The sequence below is a fragment of the Myxocyprinus asiaticus genome, chromosome 5 (assembly GCF_019703515.2).
Source record: "Myxocyprinus asiaticus isolate MX2 ecotype Aquarium Trade chromosome 5, UBuf_Myxa_2, whole genome shotgun sequence".
NCBI classification, from domain to species: Eukaryota; Metazoa; Chordata; class Actinopteri; order Cypriniformes; family Catostomidae; genus Myxocyprinus; species Myxocyprinus asiaticus.
The window spans coordinates 7,074,114-7,099,230 of record NC_059348.1 but is presented as its reverse complement, the minus strand read 5'-3'; the positions used below and the strand labels follow the sequence as shown (position 1 = coordinate 7,099,230).

Below are 25,117 nucleotides of genomic sequence, written 5' to 3'. Positions count from 1 at the left end.
CCGCCGACAAATCCTCCTAAAATCTCCACACGTCTCCCTCGTGTGTCCCTCTGCAGCTACTGCGGGAGGAGAGGGGATCAGTTTCGGGTGTATATGGAAAACAGCGCTTGTTTCCATCTGACAGAGGGATATATCGCTCACAAGGTGGAGACATTTGCAGAACGGCGTCTTGAAAAAGACATCGCTAAGCAAACAGCTTTTTATGTTCTTTATGTACTGTACACAATAAAACACAAACACAATGCAATAGCGTTACAGATGTGCAAGTGATAAAGGCTACCCAATTCGAGCACAAGCAGGGAGGTAGAAATAATTAACTTGCTGTAAAGTTGTGTAAACACATACATGCTGCACATGTACGCACACAAATAGACATACTGTACATGCACACAGACACGCATGATGCAACACACAAACAAACCTGTATATGCACACCGAAATGAAACAACAAGCATTCAAATACACAATGGTTTTACTATCAAAACTGTCTGCAAATGGGTTTTCAGAAATCTTTTCAGTTCATTAGTATTATTTTTCTTTTTTTCACACCAACACAAACACAGGTAAACAAGCTTACTGTACACATACATGCCACACACAGCTAAGGAGGTTGTAGATAGCGGACATACACACACGCACACCTGAAGATACTACTACAGCATATTTAGAAATGCATTGGATATCTTTAGCCAAGTTGCTGTCTTTGTCATATTGCTGTAATTTTGTTATTGTTTTCAATCAATATTAAAGTATTAAAAGAGCTATTAGTGTCACATTGTTTTTTTCGCAGTTTGATTGGTTTTAGAAAGCAACTTCAAAGTAAAGTAATTAGTAATCTGATACTTTCCACATTAAGTCTTTAATAAAGTAATCTAATTACAATTTTATAGAAGTAATTAGTAAACAGTAGTGGATTACTTTTTTAAAGTAACTTACCCAACAATGGTAGTGACAGAAGTAGCTAAGATGGAAGAGGAAGGGTATATGATACGAGCAGTCAACCAGCAGCAGCTAGGGCACTGAACAGAATGGAAAGATGCATCTAATAGAGTTTTAGGATGAGCTGACCTGTGGAAGATACCCCAGGCCAGGCTAGGTTTTCTAATAAGATCCTCCTATGACACTCTTCCAAGAACTGGAAATTTGTCTCTGTGGTATGGTAAAGAGGAGAGTTGTCCCCTGTGCGAGGCCCCAAGAGCAGATCTGCAGCACATGTTGGCTGGGTGCAAGATCACCTAGGCACAAGGACGGTACAGGTGGTGGCATGATCAGGTTCTGTGAAAGCTAGTAGAGATCCTTGAGATGTGTAGAATAAAGGCCAACAAAGGCCATCATGCTCCTCAAATTAAGTACATTGAGTTTGTTAAAAAGGGAGGTGCCGCACAAGGCACGGCACGGCACGAAGGGAGTAAAGGTCAATCCTGGCACATGGAAGTAATTGTTCAATGGTAGTCGACCTTGGCCAACAGCTAAAATTTCCTTCTGAGATCACAATTACCTCCTTGAGGCCAGACATAGTGTTATGGTCGGCATCTGCTAGGAAAGTCAAAATGATTGAACTTACTGTCCCATGGGGAGAGACTGGCTGCAGCCTATGAGAGTAAGAAGCTAAAATATGCTGATCTGGCCTCCGAGTGCAGGGTAAATGGATGGAGGGCTGCCACTTACCCTGTGGAGGTCGGGTTTCGAGGGTTTATTGGAACATCAATGCAGCACCTATTGAAAAACATTGGTATCTTTGGATCAGTGTTGAAGAAGTCTTTGAAGGAAATGGCAGAGGAAGAGAAAAAGGGAGCTTCTGGCTATGGCAAAGAAGGAAGGATGAAATGTGGGGTGTGCAGAAGTGAGAAAGTAGGAATAGGGAACAATTGCGATATGTGGTGAGGTGGCATGTAAAAGAGGAAAGGGGTGGGTTCTGCTGACCCACTCGGTCCTTATCCGGGGGTTTCTGGAGAGGGATTGAGTGGGAGAACGAAACCAGGCCAAGCTAGGCATTGGAGGGGTGACTGACGCAGTCTCGCGGCTCGCCTCTCACGTCGCTCTCCTACTTCTGTTGGAGGATTGGTTGAAGGATAGGCACTGTATGGGTGGTAGGCAGAGATTGATAGCATGTGTTTTTACTAAAAGTGGGTGGGGGGGGGGACACTGGTTGTATGGTATGTCTGGATGGGAAAGGAGGAATGTCTTGATGGGAAAGCAAGAACGACAGGCAATCGAAAGGATCTGGTTTCCAGCTACGGGGAGTGGCAAGGAGACATCCCTGACCGCTGACCCATCACCAGGAGATGTTCCGGGATTAATGGGGCGAAACAGCTGTGATAGGTGGCTGCTGGCTGATGACACCATAGCTGGACAACTGAAGAGACCGGCAGAGGTGCAGCAGGCAGTAATACCCAGCAGGTTCAGGGATTTACCTGTGCATCTGAGGTGAACTTAGAGTGATTAATAAACTAAATGAATAATTGTGAGTTCTTTTAAGTTCTTTGGCATAAAATCCTTAAAATTAAGATTTTAAGTACTTCAAACTCAAACAATCAAGTACAGAACTGAGGTTGTGGGGAATACCAAAAAAGCCCTTGCACTTGAATAATTTAATCATGTTTATTTTGTCAAAAAGAACTTATGCGGGCATTTAGTTAGTTTGTTTTTAAGAATCAGAGAGGTTTTAGCCCTTTTTAGTACTGATGTTGTTTTACTGTGAATAGCTGTTTCATGTGATGCAACCGTTAGTGGTATATGTGTTGCATTTGGTGAAGTTGGATCCTGTTCAATCTAAGTAAGTCCTCCTTGTGCATGAGAATGTGCATAGCTGAAGTGCACCAATATGTGCACTTCTTTGGGGAATCAAGTTTAATTAATAACTGACCTCAGGCTTTACTTTCTTTTGAGCCAATTAAATTAAGTAGAAACAATTATAGAAATATTAATTTTAAACAACTTGCTATTAGTATGTTTATATCTTTGTAAGTACATAAAGTTGAATATACTAATACAGTCTGGTATATCTGACAAATGTTTTCTAATTATGCTAAAATAAAATGACCAAAAGTTGAATTTGATTAAAAAGCGTGATTCAAAAATGCTACATGTATATTTTAAGTGAATCCAACACATTGCTTTTTTTTTCAGTGTTATGCACAAGCACACGAAAACACTCTTTAATTAATACACTATTTGCCAAGAGTATGATTGCTTCATCACTACAGGGGATAGGGACTTTAATGTGCAACTAAGAAACGCAAATACTGACTAGATTTGCAGTCGTATTAGAGTTCTTTTTGTAGTGTGCTTCCATAAACTTGAGCTTTTCATCAACCGACATTTACATTTCATGCAATTAAACCAGGATCACAAACACTGCTTTTTCTCCACGTCAATGTTTCCGTTATCTGATTTGATAGTAATATTTAAGTTTCTGTTAAAATGTTTTGATGTTCTTTGTCTTTTGGCCAAAAACCTAAAATTGCATTTTTATGAAATGTTCAGTTCCATTGTTTAAAAAAATATGCCATGGAAAAACATAGTTCCAAGGTATAAAAATATGGAATTTGTCTTTGCCTTCAACCAAACAGTAACCAACCATGATTAATAATGAAAAAAACTTGTGTAGTCAATTGTAACAAAGCCCTTTATTGCAAATTCAAGTGCAGAATTTGACTAGTGAAATCATCTGTAGCCCATATTTACATTAATGCTACACAAGTAGTTGGGGAAGTGACCCAATTAAGCCCACACAAATCTAAGTTTTACATGTTTAGCACAGAATTTAACAGCTGCTGTTCAAGATGCATCAGGACAGATTAGCGTTTTCACCTCAATTGTGATGTGGTCACATGCGTTTTTATCTACCTCCGTATGTTATTTTTGTACCTTTATTTATTTAGTGCTGTCCAGGTGATCAGATCACCTGAATGCATCTTAATTCCAGGTGTAAATAGGGTTTGAGATATTCAAATCACACGTCAGCAGTCATTAAAGGGATAGTTCACCCAAAAATGTAAATTTTCTCATCATTTACTCACCCTCATGATATCCCAGGTTTGTATGACTTTCTTTCTTCAGCAGAACACATCTGAAGAAAATTAGAAAAGCATCTTAGCTCAGTAGGTCCTTAAAATGCAAGTGGATGGTGATTCGACTTTTGAAGCTCCAAAAATCACAGATATTCAGCATAAACATCATCCATACGAGTCCAGCTGTTAAATGAATGTCTTCTAAAGTGACACGATTGCTTTTGATGTGAGAAAGATCAATATATAACACATATTTTTACTCTAAATCATCACTTCCGGTCAGCAGCGGCATGCGTGTGTGACGTAATTGCATTGGAATGTGAAACACGTGAGAACTGAGGCACGTGGGGCACAGCCGGAAGAGCAGCGCTGTTTACAAGTGAGAAGAAGGAATACTGTACAGAAGCTTTGGTTTTGGTTTAGATCTCAACCGAGAGGAGAAGGTGAGATTACATCTGTATGACACGTCATTAGCTTTCTTCTTAAGGAGGAAGCGGGAGCCGGTTAAACAATCCAAGTAAGTTTTTATTTTCCACACTCTTTTGCTGTAACACACACACAAATGTATTTTCAGCACAATCAGACACAGTCAGCTTCGTGTGTCGTTCTCTCTCTCTCTCTCTCTTTCAGTCTGGACTGCCCCTTTTCCTCCCTCTCCGCTCTCACTTTATTCGCACCTAAAGCAATCATATTGCTTTAGAAGACATTAATTTAACTGCTGGAGTCGTATGGATGACGTGATTTTTGGAGATTCAAAAGTCAGACCACCATCCACTTTAATTTTAAGGACCTACTGAGCTGAGATATTTTTCAATTTTTTTTCCAAATGTGTTCTGGTGAAGAAAGAAAGTCATACACACCTGGGATATCATGAGGGTGAGTAAATAATAAGAGAATTTTCAAAAATGAATTTTTAAAAATGTCTTCTGAAGCGATATGATAGATGTGGGTGAGAAAAAGATAAATATTGATGTCCTTTTTTTTTTTACTATAAATTCTCTTCCCTGCTCAGTCAATTTCCACTTCTGTTTCACTTTCCCATTCTTCTTCTTCTGTTTTTTCAGTCTTACACATATTGCAGAGAGAAGAATTTATGATAAAAATTACTTATATATTGATCTGTTTTTCACCCACACCTACCATATTGTGTCTGAACACATGGATTTAACCACTGGAGTCATATGTATTACTTTTATGCTCCCTTTATGTGGATTTTGGAGCTTCAAAATTTTGGTACCCATTCACTTTTGTACTGTAAATTGTATGGACCTACAGAGCTGAAATATTCTTTTATAAATCTTAATTTGTGTTCAGCAGAAGAAAGTCATACACATCTGGGATGCCAAGAGGGTGAGTAAATCATGAAAGAATTTTCACTTTTGGGTGAACTATCCCTTTAATAAAGAATTAAGAATAGCCACAAACCTATTTGTTCCTCAGTTTCTTCATCTTTCACTCTGTGTGGTTCTGGATAACCCATGTCCTCTCTCTCCTCTTTAATACAATCCATCTTTGCAGTAGTATGTCAGAAATTGTTGACACACTTTAAGTTTGTCCTGCTCTTCTGGAAACTCTTCTTCAATTCAAAGATGACAGGAATATTCAGAGCATTTATTGGTGAATTGCTTTGGGAGTAGATTCACAATCACTGTGTGGTAGTGATGACCAGACCTGTCAACATTAAAAATAAATGTCAGAACTTAAAAATGTTCTGTATTAACACCATTAAACTTTTCTGCTTTACTTTTTACATTTCTGTATTTATCCTCACATTTATTTATTTTTTTCCTTTACTGATTTACAGTACAGTATTTTTATACTTGCATTTCAAAACATACTTTGACAGCATTATCACTTTAAAATGATAGTTTTGAAGAAATTATGAATCACAGATAAATAAATGTAACAGTAAAAAAGACAGAAATAAGAAAAAAATAAAGGAAGTAAAATGATAAAAGATTTCACAGGCTCTTTAATTCTCATGGGTATAAGGCTACAGTCAGTCAGGCTCATTACCACAGACACTTATCAGGGCATGCATAACTGATAAAAAAAAAGAAACACAAAGTACTCCGGAGATTGTTGGAACTTTTCTTTCTAAGGCTGCACAATCAAAATCATGATATGGCCTTGTGCAATTATTAAACCACAAAAGGCTGTGATTTAAGCTCAGGCTGGACAATAACAGGCAGGGTGGATACAATTAGCAATTATATGTTCTGTGAAGGATATATAGCTAACATATTTGTCTGTGGTATTATTGAACTAGTAAACAAATAAGCAGCCAGGTAAAGTTGCAAATTGTTGTTCATTCTCATTATGGGCGGTGTCTACAGATGACCAATTGGTTTCACTTTGAAGCACAATCCGAGATATGTAGCTGCGTGTCTTATCGCTCATATGTGCGCCGCTCTGTTCTGTCTGTAGCTTATTAAACATTCTTGTAACACACGAGGCTCATGATAATGTGTTTTCAGTGGTCTCAGAGCGGTTCTTTGAACAGATCCCCTCTGAATTCTGTGCAGTTGGTTTGCTAATGTGTGCTAACCGTGCTTTAAAGCTCTTCAGATTTACAGTAATATGTCTGGCCTCCACATGATTCTAAACAAATCTAAAGTAACTCCATGACACCGGGCTTTTGTGGACTGAGGAGGAGAAAAGAGCATTTCATCATGTTTAAAATGAAGAGCACAAAGCTGGTGTCAACTCCACACAGAAACGCAAAGGTCTTCCTTTAGTTTTGTGTCAAAATATCGGTTCGAGACTGCAAAGCAATGCTGTGTGCAAAATAAGAAATTATTACAGGAAAAGATGAATATTGCATATAATAACAATAATTATTATAAAGTACTATTTTACAATAATAAACTAATGTTCAAGTTTACCGGATTCCAAAAATAATGAAAGGTGAGTTGAGAACCTTAAAGTTACTCTGTGTTTCACAGTTTCATTTATTTATTTATTTTTCTAATTATTCTTTGATTTGGGCTAACATGAAAGTGCAATAAATCTGTTTAACCCTTGTGCGACCTTCGGGACATTTTTGTCTTTTTCGATCATTTTGGCTGTGTTAATGCCAGCAGCATACATTTTGCAAAGGTGTGTATTTTTGAAGGAAATTTCAACCCCAGTTCCTATAATACATCTATAATACACTGTGTACATAAAATAGTTGCACTCAAGACCTTATGAACAAAAATGTCCCCACTGAAACTGCAATATTTGATCCCAGTGCTATTAAAGCATAAAATCATGAATTCTATGATATTATGCTTTCATTTCGGAGCCCTGGCTTCAAAATTTAAATTTTTAATATTTTCCACCAGATGGCTCCATTTTTCTCATGTTTAGCCTATGGAGCAAATACATGCTTTTTTCCTATTTTCTGTCTGTATTATAGAGCACTGCAGGCCAATTGAATAAATGATGCAGCTAAAATTGTGTGGGTGTGTTGGTTTGGATGTCAGAGTGGGTTTTGTATGTGTGTATTGAGAAATGTGTGTGTGTGTGTGTGTAAAAAACAACAGTGTCATTATATAAACAAACTGGCATTTAATGGGTTAAAACCCTGAAAATGAATGAATATTTGGTAGTTATGATCAGGACTGATGTTGGTTAAAAAAAATTACTAATTGAAAGTGGAAAATAATATTAATATATAATAAATTATTATGGCAGTTTTTTTTCTTCATATTATTTTAAGACATTTTTGTCCTCTAAAGACCTCTGAGAAACTTTTTTAAATTAACGCAAAAGGATTAAGTGTAATAATAAAAATTATCTTTAAAATAATTAATAATTGATTAATCAATAATTGTGATTATAACTTTGAGCAAAATGATCATGATTATTATTTTAACTATTAATGATAATTATATTTCTGTTACATACTACAAACACATTTTAAATCCATATATGTTTCTATATGTCCTCATAAAGAGTGGACTTCTAGGCCAACAGCAGTATGTAACACTATTCATATTTCTATGTATTTAATAAACCCATTAAATTGTAATACATTTAAATTAAACATACTTAAAAGGCACCGAATTGTAAAACTAGCCCAGAAACATCCTCACATGAACCTTCAGCAGTCTGATACACAACATACATAAATATAACGAGAAAATGTGTTCATGTAACTCTGTATGTGTAACCAGATCTCTGCTAAACTGACACTCTGAATACATTAATTCAAGTAATCTCAACATTTACTGACGGAAATTAAAAACAAAATCTGTAAATGCACTTTACACAAACATTTACAACGATCAGCACTTCATAAAACAACGCAAAATTATTACAATAGCATTTACATGTTGTTGGAACACATTTGTAAAGCACTGTATTACTTTTGGGCGTTTTACATCGTTTTATTTACATTAAATGCTGAAAACAAACCTGAAACTGAACAACAGACCGATGAATCGTGGCGCAGTTTGTGACGTCACAATAATACAACGGCTCGCAGTTTCAAAATAAAAGTCCTTTCACGCTAACTATTTCTTAAATCACACAATGCATAGTGAACAATTAAACAATGTACAAAATATTAGAGTGGGATTTGGGAGAAGAAAATATTAAATGTCGCCTAATATATATTATTCCTATTAATTAAATTTCATAACACTCTTAGATTTCATGATCAAGAATAATATTTATTTTATTTTAAAAGATTTATGTACAAGAATCACTACTTTGTTTTTCTTGTGTAACACTACTGCAACAGTGCACAACAAAAACATGTAAAACATGAACATAACAACTATTGATTTAAGTCACTAAACTCTAGTCCAATACAATCACATTCAGTGACTTCAGATATCATCTTACAGGTCAAGAATAGTTCATCCAAAAATTTGGAATAAAAAATTGTTGAGTATATGGCAGACAGACAAATTTCTTTGAAACAACAGTAGCAGCAATCCGTAGACGAAAGCAGTTAAAATGGTTATATTTTAGTAATATTTTAATCATTTGAATAGTTGCCTAGTATTATTAGGCAAGTGTGTAATTTGTTTAATCTCAATTCACTGTATTCTGTCTCTGAACTCCCTGTATTAGAGCCCTATGAAATCAGTTTTTATTTTTTCCTAAATTCCATAGTTTTCTTGCCCAAAGTCCATGTTTACATTTTTCTGGATACCATGTTTTGTTTTGTTTTAATTTAAATTCTATAATCAAAACTAATCTAATCCAATGAATACATAAGATGTTAATCAAGTGGACATAAAATAATTTTTCAGTAAAACATTGATAGGGTAGAACGAGTACTCAGTTGTAATGGAGTACAGTTGTAACACTGTGAATATTTCCCTTCTAATGCAAGTTTGAACTTTCATTTTCAGTCTACATATTCACATTAGAAACTGTCATGGAAATCCTAAACCTAACCAGGTACCATGATCCAGACTCACACTGGAAGGTTACCTCTTACCCGGGCTCGAACCGAGAGATTACAACTAACAGAGAGGTTGGCAGCATCCTGCCTTGGATAACTGTCTCGGACTCGAACCAAGATCCTGTATTATCTTTCCTAAACAACAATATACTCACTTTATGATCTAAAATGAGAATCTTGTGTAATCTACTCTTTATGGTGCAGCAAAACCCAGACTCCGGTTTTCTCTGTCTTCGTTTTTTAGTCACGTCCGGAGAGATCTCTTTGAACACAGTGGAGACTCTACTGTAAAATAATAATTAGACAGATAAACAGACAGACAGATAGACAGACAGATAGATAGATAGATAGGTGTAGGGGAATTACAGTAAAGGCCCTTTGAACCAGTGAGTGAAATGAAGATCAGGAGTCAATGTTACAATCAATTGATGAAACGTTTACTTAAGAAATGTTGTTTGCAGTTTAAATGGCAAAAGTCAGCATGAGAAAAAATTATCTTCAAGTTCGTAGAAGGCTTCTTTGTCAGCTTCAAGATAAGGTGACAATTATACCCAAACATGAGATCAACAATGCATGTCAGGTTACAGATACAAAGATTCTGATTGGTTGAAACCTAGATAGATTGAGTACATCTCAAAACATGGTGTCCTGTTCCTAGTATATCTCGTGTGTCATAGATCGAGTAGGTACAGTTCTGATTTATTTACTGAGTGACCCGTTCAGATCATAAGTCAGCATTCCTAAATTAAAGGTCATCTTATGGATGTCATGTGGTCTCCTTCTAGACCCTGGAACAAAATGGTAATGCAGAACACACATCTCTCTCTAACTCAAGGTTGTAAACTGTTGGTTTGGTAAGGTTTAACTTTTCCCAAAACACATGGATAAGATATACTCCTTATAGTGGAGCTTAACATTATCTTCCCTAAACTCAGAGTGTCACAAATGTAGAGTCAAAAATGCTGATGACCTGTGTGAGGCCTAAGCAGAGTTGGTGAACAGACAGAGAGAGAAAATATATAAATAGGCGTACATCATCAAGATAACTTTTTCATGCTACTATATTGTAATGCAACAATTCCACTTAAATCAAAAAGGATAAATGCTAATTTATAGTTGAGTAAAACTTAAACAAAAGGAGATCAGGAAGAATCAAAGTTGAAGGCAAACATACACCCCTTCCATAGATAGATAGACAGATAAATAGATGACAGACAGACAGACAGACAGACAGACAGACAGACAGACAGATAGATAGATAGATCGATCGATCTGTACATTGTCAATGGTAGGATACGAGGGGACACTTTATGTAGATTTACATTTTGCTCACCTCTTGAGAATAGCACAGTAGATTATATAATAACAGATTTAGGGTGTGTTCACACTTGTAGTTCGGTTCTCTTGGTCCGGACCAAAAAAGAAAATGATACATTTAGTCCTGGTTCGCTTAGCGTTCACACTGGCATTTTTAACACCGAACCTAAAGATACAAAACAAAAGGCATCAGGAAAAAGTCACAACCTGATTGGACAGCTTTTATGACGTATTTTTTGCGACGGAACTTTCGAACATCCAAAACAATGCTGGCTGCTGGGCTAAATGCGCTCGTTATATTTATATATGTATATATGGTGGTATTTTTACCAGCTGAGAACGAATGAAGAGCTAATAAAATGTGTAAAGGAGTCAAAACAGCACTAGGAATTCCTCCGTTGCACACACAAACGAAGATATGCTGCAAGGACGGCTGACGGCGGTTCCGACGCCTGTATCGAACTGTAATGGGCACCATAGCTCCGATGATGAGAAGAACCAGGTATGCTTGAGGTCAGTATTAGGCTAATTACTTATTATTTTTGGTCCGTTTAGACATCTTTGGTCCATGTTGCGTTCATATATCAATCAAACCGCACCAGAGTTCGTTTGGAAGCAGGCCGAGACCCACTTTTCAGGTGGTCTCGGTCCGCTTGTTTGGTGCGCACCAAGGTTCGGGTGACAGCGTTCACACTTGTTCAAACGAACCGCACTAACAGAGCAATCGCACCAGAGTTCATTTTAATGCGCTCGTTATATTTATATATGTATATATGGTGGTATTTTACACCCTTAGGGTGTGTTCACACTTGGCAGGTTTGGTTAGATTAAAACGAACTCTGGTGCGATTGCTCTGTTAGTGCGGTTCATTTGAACAAGTGTGAATGCTGCCATCCGAACCTTGGTGCACACCAAACAAGAGGACCGAGACCGCCTGAATAGTGGGCCTCGGTCTGCTTCCAAACGAACTCTGGTGCCGTTCGATTGATATACGAACGCAACATGGACCAAAGACATCTAAATGGACCAAAAATAGGAAGTAATTTGCCTAAAACTGACCTCAAGCATACCTGGTTCTTCTCATCATAGGAGCTATGTTGTCCATTACAGTTCGGTACAGGCGTCGGAACCGCCGTCAGCCCTCCTTGCAGCATATCTTCATTTGTGTGTGCAACGGAGGAATTCCTGGTGCTGTTTTGACACCTTTACACATTTTATTAGCTCTTCGTTTATTCTCAGCTTGTAAAAATACCACCATATATAAATATAATGAGCACATTTCGCCCAGCAGTCAGCATTGTTTTGGATGATCAGCAAGTTCCGTCAAAAAATATACGTCATAAAATCTGTCCAATCAAGTTGTGACTTTTTCCTGATGCCTTTTCTGTTGTATCGTTAGGTTCAGTGTTAAAAATGCCAGTGTGAACGCTAAGCGAACCAGTACTAAATGTATCATTTTCTTTTTTGGTCCGGACCAAGAGAACCAAACTACAAGTTTGAACACACCCTTAGATTTAGATCCTTCATCTCTCAGATTCTGTTAGAGAACTAAACCCTCTGACCGATCACAGCCAAATTACTGTGTGTGTATCTCAAAAGGACTAACATTAACAACAAACAGCATAATAAGCTGTAAAATATCAGAAAACCATACAGATGGGCTGAAAACAGCACAGAGGTGTACCAGAAAGCAATTAGCGCCAAACAATAAAACTACTCTTAGATAACTTTCTGGATACCATTTATGCTCACACTAAAGAAGGTGTTAATCTGGCTGTGAAAGATATACATTTTATATTTGAGAAATCAGCAAAACAGTCAAAATTGAAAACAAAAACCGCACAAAATTATGCATCCAAAAATGACAAAAATTGGTTTGATCAAGACTGTCAGGAAATTTGTAAAAAAAAACTCAAACAACACAGAGATTCACCTTCTTTACTGTGAAACATTAAAACAATACAAACATACACTCAGAACCAAAAAAGCACAATACACCCAAAAGCAACTGACAATAATCAAGAAGTCAATAAATACTAACCAATTTTGAGGCAATTGGAACAACCTGAAAACAAAAAACTATCAGAAAGAATTGGCAGTCCAAAATAGAGAAATATGGGAAACTCATTTCCAAACTTTATTTAATAAAATAGAAACTGGCACAAATTGTAAGCAAAATCAAATAACTAAACAACTGGAAGTACTAGAATTGGCAATCAAAGATAATCAAAACCCATTAGACTTTCCTATTACTGAAAAGGAACTTAAAGACAAAATTAATACTCTAAATCCCAAAAAAGCATCTGGACCTGATAGGATATTGAATGAAATGTTAAAATATACCAGCACTAAATTCCAATCATCCATTCTAAAATTACTGAATGTGGTTCTGATTGTAGGTTACTTCCCTGACATCTGGAATCAAGGACTGGTTACACCCATCTTTAAAAATGGAGATAAATTTGACCCGAATAATTACAGAGACATTTGTGTGAGTAGTGACCTGCGAAAGTTATTTTGTTGTATAATAAATTTGAGACTTTTGGACTTCATCACAACACACAATGTCTTGAGCAGAAGTCAAATTGGATTTTTACCAAATTACCGTACATCTGACCATATTTACACATGACAAATCTTAATTGAAAAACATGTTGTCCAAAATAAAGGAATTTATTTGCATGCTTTATTGACTTTAAAAAAATCATTTTATTCAATATGGCACAGCGGATTATTTTACAAACTTGGTGGCATAGCTGGTAAAACCTATGACCTCATTTAATCAGTGCACACTGAAAGTAAATGTGGTATCAAAATAAGCACAAAAAGAATAAGATTTAATTCCCAGGAGCGTGGAGTGAGACAGGGTTGCTGTTTAAGCCCAGCATTGTTTAACATTTACATCAACTAACTAGCAACCAGTCTTGAGGGATCTGCATCATCCCCTGGTCTCACTCTACACAACTCAGAAATCAAATGCCTGCTGTATGCTAATGACCTGGTTCTGCTGTCTCCCACTGCACAGGGTTTACAGCAGAACCTGGACCTGCTAGAGCAATACTGTCAGACCTAGGCCCTGACAGTAAACCTAAAATTTATGATTTTAACTAAAATTATGACCTTCCAGAGAAGATCCAGATCCCAGGGAACACAACAAACATTCACATTAGGAATGAACCAAATAACACACCCATCACACAACAATTATCTAGGATTAAAAATCACTTCCACTGGAAACTTCAACCCTGCAGTGAATGAACTGAGAGATAAAGCTTGCCTTCTATGCCATAAAACGACAATGTCCTATAGAGATACCTGTCAGAATTTGGTTAAAATTTTTAGAATCAGTGATTGAGCCGATTGCCCTGTATGGCTGTGAAGTGTGGGGTCCACTGACAAATCCAAATCAAGAATTCACCAAATGGGAAAAACATCCAATTGAGACCCTGTATGCAGAATTCTGTAAAAATGTTCTACAAGTACAATGGCACATAACAAATAATGCATGCAGGGCAGAATTAGGTAAATATCTACTAAATATAAAAATACAAAAACGGGCAATCAAATTCTGGAAACATCTAAAACTCAGTGACCTCCACTCATACCATTATAAGGCCCTGCAATACCAAGAGTTGAGCAAAGAAATGAATCCCCTCTCTCAGTTGGTCGGGAGCTTTATTCCTGATGCTTCACTAACATCTACTAACCCTCATCACACTTAAGATCTGGGTAGGGTTGCACCAGCTGTGCGTAAGGTCTCACTTAAGTTGAGGCGTAAAGTTCACACTAAGGGCTTAGTAAACTAAGTTAGTGCTAAATTTGGTTGCACCACCTGTTCTTAAGGAAAGACTTAACTGCAGGTTCACGTGACGCCATGCAAGAGACAGACGTGTGAGACACAAGCTCTGTGAACTTTGCTAGTTTTTTAATTATTTTCTTGTTGTGATCCGGTGAGATTCGATACACCCAATTACATACTTGCTCTCTGAGGTAAATATGGCAAAGTCAAAATTCTCAGACTCTGGAGACATTAAAAGACACTTACGTGTTCAAGCTGAGGCCTCTGACGGGACTGCGGACCGGAGACACAATTTGGACGGCACATCGGGAGAAGATATTCAGCGTCAGTTGTCCAACATGTCGGTGATGTTGACGAAGGTTCTTGCTGACTTGGAGGATCTCGCTGTAATATGTCGAACGATTACGTCGATGGAAACAAAATTCTTTGAGTTGTTTACAAGAGTGACAGAAGTTGAAAAACGGATCGATTATCTTGAGTCATCGGAAAGGGAATTAACCGCTAATCTGCCCGCGTCCAAAACAGATTTGGAATTAATTTCGGAAAAACTGGAATATTTCGAAAAAATGAGCTGAAGGAATAACATACAAATTGTTGGAATCCTGAGCATGAAGAGGGCAGAGATATGGGGAAATTCCTGGATGAGTTTTTCCCGAGTCTGCTGGACATAACAGGCCACAAGCTGGAAATCGAGCGAGCTCACAGAGTCCCGGCTCGCAGATCTGCTGAGGGAGATAGGCCCAGATCGATTCTGGTCAGATTTCTGAAATCATCCGATAAAGATCTCGTGTTGCGCCAGGCGAGGAGCAAAGGGAAGCTTTCTTGGAAGAACCATAACATTTTCTTGTTCCCGGACTTTGCGAATTACACAAGAGAGAAACGCGATCAGTTCAAGGAATGCAAGAAACTCTTACATCAGAAAAAGATCTCGTTTGCTCTGATGTTCCCGGCCAAACTGAGAATAGAAACGAAGAATGGTCGCAAAGTATTTACTTGTCCAAAACAGGCACTCTCCTTTATAAATACATTGGAGTAAGCCATTTGATGTTTCTTATGTTAGTGGACTGACTCGCGGTTAAGGCACTCTATTATCTGAGGAAGCTGGGTGCCATTTTTGTTTCTTTTTGCGTTGACTCTGCCTAGCGGCTGGAGTTTGTTTTATGGCATGACTCCAAGAAACTTTTGCATTGACGGAAGATCTTTTTCCCCTAGCCAGATCAAGAATGGACACTTTGGATGACCACAAAATATCTATATGCTCACATAAAGGATGTCTTTTATAAAATTGACGGGCTGAGTAAGTTATGGTGTTTTTTTGTTTTGTTTTTTTTTGCGCGGCCTCCGAGTTAGTTTGGCTCTTGATCATCTGAGGAACCGGGATGCCGGTTTTGTTTTTCGCGCTGGCTCTGCCTAACGGCTGGAGCTTGTTTTGTGGAATTACACTACTTCGGGACAGTTGTGGTTAAATATGTTTGTTCTTTGTGCTTATGCCTCCTAGTAGAATGATTACCTGACAATGATTAAGTTTGGGGTTTGATTGTTGCATTAATGGGGAATGTGGTCTGTATAATTTTGTTTTTGACACACTCATTTTTTTAATTTTTTATTATATCAATATGTCAAATGTTAATGTGAATGGGTTATCTCTCTCCACATGGAATGTGAATGGGTTGGGGCACCCCATAAAAAGAAGGAAGGTTATTTCTGTTCTTCAGCGCAAGAAATATGATATAGTGTTTCTTCAAGAAATGCATCTTTCCCTGCAAGAAGCTGAAAAATTTGGGAAGCTATGGGGTGGGCATGTTTTCTTTAGTGCTGGCTCAAGTAAGAGTAGGGGAGTCATTATATTGATTAATAAACATCTACAATTCAAATGTCTCAAACAGATTAAAGATAAATTAGGAAGAGTCATTGTTGTGTTAGGAGAAATTCAGGGGCAAAGGTTGATTCTGGCTAATATTTACGCACCTAATGTTGATGATCAAGGCTTTTTTATAGATCTTGAAGGGATGTTGCAAGCTGCTGGCATCTCTCATGACATAATATTGGGAGAAGACTTTAATCTTTTGATGGACTCAGTCCTTGATCACAGTGAAGCAAAACTGTGTAAACCCCCTAGAGCTACATTGACACTTCACAAGATCTGTAAAAATCTTGGTCTTGTAGATATCTGGCGACTTTTGAACCCATCTGGTAGGGATTATAAATTTTTTTCATCAGTTCATAAGATTTATTCTTGAATAGATTTTTTTTAATATATATATATCTAAGTCCCTCATTTCATCTGATGTCGATTGCTCAATTGGAAATATCTTAGTCTCAGATCACGCCCTGGTGAGTTTAGAGATATTGCCACATACAGAGAAATCATATAATTGGCACTTATGTATCCCTTTTGCAAAATCCTGATTTTCAAAAAATGTTAAAGACTTTATATGGAGACCAACTGGTCCTCAGTATCCTCTGTGGGTGTGGCTTGGGAGGCACTTAAGGCAGTTCTTAGGGGTCAAATCATACAGTATGCCTCATTCATCAAAAAATCCAAAGCACGAGAACTTGTGGAGTTGGAAGGAAATATTAAAAGTGCCGAGGCAGAGCTGAAGCGCCGTATGTCATCTGATGGCCTCAGAGAATTGACCCGATTGAAATGCAGGTATAATACTATTTTGTCGCAGAAAGTGGAGTTTTGGTTGTTCAGGGCTAGACAGTCATACTTTGAGTCAGGGGACAAAGCAGGGAAGCTTTTGGCTAGATATATCAAGCAGAGAGTCTTTTTCTACTATTCCCTCAGTGAAATCTGATGGTGGTGAAATTTTTCGAGGCCGCAGATCTTCTGATAACATCAGGCATCTCATCAATATCATGTGGTCAGTGGCGAATGATCAGACTCCGGTCGCTGCCATCTCACTTGACGCCGAAAAGGTGTTTGATATGGTAGAATGGGATTAAATTTTTAAGATTTTGGAAATGTATGGGTTCAGGAGTACATTTATTGGTTGGATCAAGTTACTTTATAGACACTCTGTAGCAGCGGTACAAACAAATAGATTAATTTCAAATAATTTTACTCTGGATAGGGGTACCCGTCAGGGTTGCCCTCTTTCCCCATTATTGTTCTGTCTTGCCCTGGAACCATTAGCAGCCGCGATAAGAAAAGATGATGACTTTCCAGGGGTGGTAGCGGGAGGTATGGCGCATAAGCTTTTGCTTTACGCAGATGATATTTTATTATTCATCTCTGACCCCATTAGATCTACGCCTTACCTCCACAGAATTATTAATTCCTTATCTAAGTTCTCGGGATACAGAGTCAATTGGTCTAAATCCGAAGATTTGGCTCTGACAGCATACTGCCCAGTAACGGCTTTCCAGCCGGGTGCCTTCCAGTGGCCTAAACAGGGCATTGAGTATTTGGGCATTTTTTTCCCAGCAAATTTGTCTGGTTTTGTTAGAGTTAATTTTGACCCCTTAATAAAAAGGTTTTCAAGCGATGTGGGCAGGTGGGCTTCATTACATTTATCTATGATCGGGAAGGTTCATGTTATTAAAATGACAGTCTCTCCATGTAGATGTCCCCCTCTCTTATTTCAAGCAATTTGATAGCATAGCGAAGTCCTTCATTTGGAATGGTAAGCATTCCAGATTACATTTCAATAAGTTATATAGGCCGATTGACAAAGGTGGGCTAGGCCTACTCAAGATTTTGTTTTATTATTATGCATTCGGTCTCAGACATTTGGCTCACTGGTCGCTTCCACCTGAGAGAGCCCCTCCCTGGTTTGGTATTGAACAGGAAGTTCTTGCCCGTATTTCACCATTGCAAAGCCTTTCTATCAAACTAATCAGAGAAGTTACACCCCATTATCTCGCATTTGCACGTGGTATGGATAGAAGTGTCCAGAGTGTTTAACTCAGACATTTATTTAAATGTTGCCTCGAGCATATGGCAGAACCCAAAATTACAGTTGAGCTCAAAAGTTTGCATACCCTGGCAGAAATTGTGAAATTTTGGCATTGATTTTGAAAATATGACTGATCATGCAAACAAAAAACCGTCTTTTTTAAGGATAGTGATAATCAGAGGTGTGGACTCGAGCCGCGTGACTTGGACTTGACTCGGACTCGAGTCACAAATTTGATGACTCACGACTCGACTCGATAGAATCAAAGAAGACTTGCGACTCGACTTAGACTTTGACAGCAATGACTTGCAACTTGACTTGGACTTGATCCCTCTGGCTTGGAAAGACTTTCTAAAACCAAAGATAAGAGTTGTACATTTAAAAAATCTTCAGTAAATCAACGATTCATTTCCCAAATAAACGATTCATTTTGATTTTCAAATCTGCATTTCAACGGTCCATATTCAGCCAATCAGACAACCAACCAATCAGCTTCCACGAAAGCTGGACCAAGTTTGAATACCGCAGCGCGCATTTAAGGACAAGGACACAGCAAAAATGATACCAAAGGTGATATCATTTGGATATAAAGAATACAGCGTTAAAGGCAACAAAAGGATTGCAACATGTAGAACCTGTGGTTCCAAAATTTCAGACACCTCTCCAATTTTGTGAGGCATCTGAAAACCCACAGACAGAGGTAAGTTGTTAACTGATAGACGTCAGCTATGTCAGTAACATACATGTCTATGGCAGCGCATGGCGGATTTACAGGCTAACAAAGTCTGCATATAGAACCGCAAACAATTTTTACTGCGGTCAGTAGCATTTAACATGCTATAGCAATTGGTGTAATTGGCAAAATCTACCCGTGTCGACCGGTTTATTATTATGCCGTTGTATGACCTCGATAAAGGAACGCCATTTATTGTGACCACACACGTTGGTGCCTTTTTGAGCATAATTGGTTAGAACGTGCATGTAAACGCACTCATTCTTTTGCGGACACGCTGGTCCTCTGTCACGCGTTTGGCTATATTTATTTGATTATATTGGTTATGTTTCTAAAAATCACAAAACCGATCCTTTACTCTGTTCGCAGCACTTTACAGTATATCACTCGTATATGCAACTTAAATGTCTGTAATTAGCCACTGCCTGGTAATATTTCAGATTTCACTCACCAGTTCAGCACGTTCAGCGTCCTTTCACTGCGTGTTTAGAGTAAACATTTGGTTTGCGTTAATGTGTGTCCAAAGATAAGATCCATGTGTCATCTTTATATATATACATGCAGTGTGTGTGTATCTATCTATCTATCTATCTATCTGTGTGCATGTGGAATTATGACACATGTATCGTGATACCACGTAATAAAATTTTACGTTCTAGTAATGATTTTAGAATGATTGTAAATGTATTTTGACTTGGTTCTGCATGTTGCACAGAAAAGATGTGCATCTTTTTTAAAGATACAGAACCGTGCTGGTCATGCGAGTAGTCTGTAAGGCTTCATTGGTTAAAGGGATATCTATCCTTTGTGATGACCGGCTAAATGTACATTATGCCGCTTATTACGATCTACTTGCCAAATAAATAAATATATGGACATGATATGTAGATTAGAGTTTAAAATAGAGCCGCGTAATAATGTTTATTATCCTACTTGTAAAATACTTATTTTAAACTCATCCAAATTGATTTGATATGTATTTATTCTGAATATTGTCATTCATAGAAATTGAATTAATCTCTGCTTTGTATTATCTTTATCATGCACAGGTTTGAAGAAAACCAGATTAACAAAAGCATCCCAAATGATCCACAGCAACCTTCAGTCTCACAGTTCATAGAAACCCATGTTGGGCAGTACAGTGCCAGTCATCCACAACAGAAAGCTATAACCAATTCAATCGTGTCTGACTTAGTTACTGATTGCAACTTACCTCTGTCTATTGTGGAAAACAAGAGTTTTCGTCACTTTCTCTCAGTGGCTGACCAGAAGTACACCCCAGTGTGTCGCAGAACAGTGGCCTCAAAAGTAGACAACCTTGCTGTGGAGCGATGCAACAAGCTAAAAACTGCATTAAATTTAACTGTCACAGTGGATATTTGGTCCGACAGAAAAATGAGGGGTATCTTGGAGTAACTGTACACTTCATTGAGACAACTGATGAGAGTATTAAGCTTAATTTGAATTTACTGGTCTGCAACCATTTCAAAGGCCCACACACTGGTGAAAGAATCAGTGAGCAATTTGAGGCCATCTGTGATGATTTTAACATTAAAGATAAATTAGACTATATTATTAGTGATAATGCCGCCAACATGAAGAAAGCCTTCACTGTGTGCTTCCCTACTGAACAAGAACAAGACACACATGATGAGGACCAACTTGATGATCCACAGCTCTGGAATGATCTAAGCCAAGAGGAGCAGCAATCCCTGGATGCTGCTATGGCAAGAAAATGGCGTCTTCAGTGTTTCACCCACAGTCTTCAACTGGTGGTGGGGGATGTCTTGAAAGAAACAAATATGATGTCGTGTTCTCTCTTAAAATTATCAAAAATCAGCTCATTGCTTCACACATGCACAACATTCAAGTAAGTTTTTCAGTCTGAATTTGGTGAAAGGAGCATTCCAGCTGCTGTTTACACAAGATGGAACTCAACACTGAGACAGGTACGGGCAGTAATTGAGTGTGATCATCCAAAGGTCAGTTGTGTTCTGGAAAAGTCTGGACATAAGGAGCTGTTGTTCACAACAAGGGAGTGGAATCAGTTGAAGGAGTTGGTGGACATCCTGAAGCCGTTTGCAGAGGCAACAGATTTGACCCAGGGGGAGAGGATGGTTACCATCAGCTCTGTTGTTCCCTCTGTTCTTGATCTGAATCACAACTTGGAGAAGCTGAAGACTCGGGTCTGTTTCCTAAGCAACCTGGTCAGAAGTCTGCAGGCATCCCTGACCAAAAGATTTCTTGGAATCTTCGTCAGTGTGAAAATGGCAAGCACACATATGTAAACACATACACACAGACACACACTTGTAAAGTGTGGTAACAGTTGTTTTGTTCTGCAACTATATTTCCTCTCGCATGTTTTTCTTAATCTATTTTCTTGAGGTACCAATAACATAATTGTTCTAGGGGTTAGATATAAAAACACTCACTGACACACTCTCTCTCACATGCACGCAAAGTGTGTAGCAGTTGTGCTATTTTTATAGAAAGATTTTGTCTTTTTTTTTTTTTTACTCTGTTACCAATAAAAAAAAGTTTTTGTTTTTTTTTTACTCCTTTTCCTTAAGTTTATGTCACACTTGAAACTTTCAAGCACATCCTAAGGAAAACAAATTGAACTGAGATATATGGGTGCGCTTAGTGAAAAAATAGTCTATACTGCATCTCAAATGAAGTTAAACTGTGAAGTGATGAACATATTTTAAAAGCCTTCTGGATAAAATTACTATAGTAATTAATACTCTGACACTAATTTGGGCAAAGCGCACTAATGACTTGTTTAAGACTTGAAGCTAAAAGTTGAGGACTTGTAAATTGACTTGGACTTGCCTGCTTTGACTTGGGACTTGACTCGGGACTTAAATACAATGACTTGAGACTTATTTGTGACTTGAAAAACAATGACTTGGTCCCACCTCTGGTGATCATATGAAGCCATTTATCATCACATAGTTGTTTGGCTCCTTTTTAAATCATAATGATAACAGAAATAACCCAAATGGCCCTGATCAAAAGTTTACATTCCCTTGAATGTTTGGCCTTGTTACAGACACACAAGGTGACACACACAGGTTTAAATGGCAATTAAAGGTTAATTTCCCACACCTATGGCTTTTAAAATTGCAATTAGTGCCTGTGTATAAATAGTCAGTGAGTTTGTTAGCGACATGGATGCATTGAGCAGGCTAGATACTGAGCCATGGGGAGCAGAAAAGAACTATCAAAAGACCTGCGTAACAAGGTAATGGAACTTTTTATAAAGATGGAAAAGGATATAAAAAGATATCCAAAGCCTTGAAAATGCCAGTCATTACTGTTCAATCACTTATTAAGAAGTGGAATATTCAGGGATCTCTTGATACCAAGCCAAGGTCAGGTAGACCAAGAAAGATTTCAGCCACAACTGCCAGAAGAATTGTTCGGGATACAAAGAAAAACCCACAGGTAACCTCAGGAGAAATACAGGCTGCTCTGGAAAAAGACGATATGGTTGTTTCAAGGAGCACAATATGACGATACTTGAACAAAAATTAGCTGCATGGTCGAGTTGCCAGAAAGAAGCCTTTACTGCACCAGTGCCACAAAAAAGCCCGGTTACAATATGCCCGACAACACCTTGACACGCCTCACAGCTTCTGGCACACTGTAATTTGGAGTGACGAGATCAAAATAGAGCTTTATGGTCACAACCATAAGTGCTGTGTTTGGAGAGGGGTCAACGAGGCCTATAGTGAAAGGAATACCATCCCCACCGTGAAGTAGGGTGGTGGCTCACTGATGTTTTGGGGGTGTGAGCTCTAAAGGCATGGGGAATCTTGTGAAAATTGATGGCAAGATGAATGCAGCATGTTATCAGAAAATACTGGCAGACAATTTGCATTCTTCTGCACGAACGCTCTTGGACTTTCCAGCACGACAATGACCCTAAGCACAAGGCCAAGTTGACCCTCCAGTGGTTACAGCAGAAAATGTTGAAGGTTCTGGAGTGGCCATCACAGTCTCCTGACCTTAATATCATCGAGCCACTCTGGGGAGATCTCAAACGTGCAGTTCATGCAAAACGACCAAAGACTTTGCATGACCTGGAGGCATTTTGCCAAGACGAATGGGCAGCTATACCACCTGCAAAACTTTGGGGCCTCATAAACAACTATTACAAAAGACAGCACGCTGTCATTGATGCTAAAGGGGGCAATACACAGTATTAAGAACTAAGGGTATGCAGACTTTTGAACAGGGGTCATTTCATTTTTTTCATTATTGCCATGTTTTGTTTTATGATTGTGCTGTTCTTTTAGAAACTACAGTTGAATATGAATCCCATAAGAAATAAAAGAAATGTGTTTTGCCTGCTCACTCATGTTTTCTTTAAAAATGGTACATATATATTACCAATTCTCAAAGGGTATGCAAACTTTTGAACACATTTTTCATACTAACTTGTTTTAGATCTTCAAACAAGATAAAACAAAGGAAATCTGAGTAAACACAAAATGCAGTTTTCAAATATATATATATATATATTTTTTATTGAAGCAAAAAGGTTATCTAACACCTATTTCACCCATGTGAAAAACGAACTCCCCCCTTAAACTTAATAGCTGGTTGTGCCACCTTTAGCAGCAACAACTGCAACAAAGCGCTTACGCTAACTGGAGATCAGTCTATCACAATGCTGTGGTGGAATTTTGGCCCACTCTTCTTTGCAGAACTGCTTTAGTTCAGCCACATTGGAGGGTTTTTGAGCATGAACTGCCCATTAAAGTTCCTAGGTTAAAGGTAAACTTTGACTAGGCCAATACAAAACTTTAATTTTGCTTCTTTTGAGCCATTCAGAGGTACTCCTATGCATTGGATCATTTGGATCATTGTCTTGCTGCATAACCCAGAAGCATCCCCACAACATCACACTACAACCACCATGCTTGACCGTAGGTATGATCTTTTTGTGGAATTCTGTGTTTGTTTTACGCCAGATGTAACGGGTCCCGTTTTCCAAACAGTTCAACTTTCGACTCATCAGTCCACAGAACATTCTCATAAAAGGTTTGAGGATCATCAATGTGTGTTTTGGCAAAATTCAGACAAGCCTTAATGTTCTTTTGGGTTAGCAGTGGTTTTCGCCACGCCACACTTCCATGGATGGCATTTTTGCCCAGTGTCTTTCTGATAGTGGAGTCATGAACAGTGACCTTTATTGATGCGAGAGAGGCCTGCAGTTCCTTGGATGTTGTCCTTGGCTTTTTTATGACTTCCTGGATCAGTCTTCACTGTGCTCTTAGAGGAATTTTGGAAGGTCAGCCACTTCTGGGAAGGTTCACTACTGTGCCAAATTTTTTCCATTTGGAGATAATGGCTCTCACAGTGTTTTTTTGGAGTCCCAGAGCCTTTGAAATAGCTTTGTAACCCTTACCAGACTGAAGTATTTCAATCACCTTTTTCCTCATTATTTCTGGAACTTCTTTCGACCTTGGCATAATGTGCTACTGGGTGAGACCTATTAGCCAACTTCATGCTGCTGAAAATTCTATTTGGGTGTTGATTTGATGAACAGGGCTGGCAGTTATCAGGGCTGGGTGTGTCTAGTCCAGCTGAACCCCATTATGAATGCAGTTTCATAGATTTGGGGATTTAGTAACTAATGGGTAAATACTTTTTCACACAGGCCCAGTTGTTATTGGATAACTTTTTTTGCTTCAATAAAAAACATTACTATTTAAAAACTGTATTTTGTGTTTACTCAGATTGCCTTTATTTTATGTTAGATTTTGTTTGAATTTTGGAAACAATTTAGTATGAGATATACACAAAAACAGAAGAAATCTGTGCGGCATGCGCACGCGCCAACCGGGCTTTCCGCGAAACGCGAGCTCCAGTGATGGGATCAGTGCGAGGGCATCAATCAGGAACTTAAAATGCAAGCTCTCATGACAAACGCGATTAATT

At 38.2% G+C, this 25,117-nt stretch overlaps 1 protein-coding gene across 1 annotated transcript in view; it reads right to left on the bottom strand.

Moving 5' to 3' along the window:
* Nucleotides 1-25,117, bottom strand: part of LOC127440889 (gastrula zinc finger protein XlCGF7.1-like) — a 151,688-nt gene that overhangs the window by 5,644 nt on the left and 120,927 nt on the right. The window contains exon 2 of the mRNA XM_051697971.1: nucleotides 4,023-4,072. The gene's annotated coding sequence lies outside the window, so the exon portion shown is untranslated. The remainder of the gene's footprint in view (nucleotides 1-4,022; nucleotides 4,073-25,117) is intronic.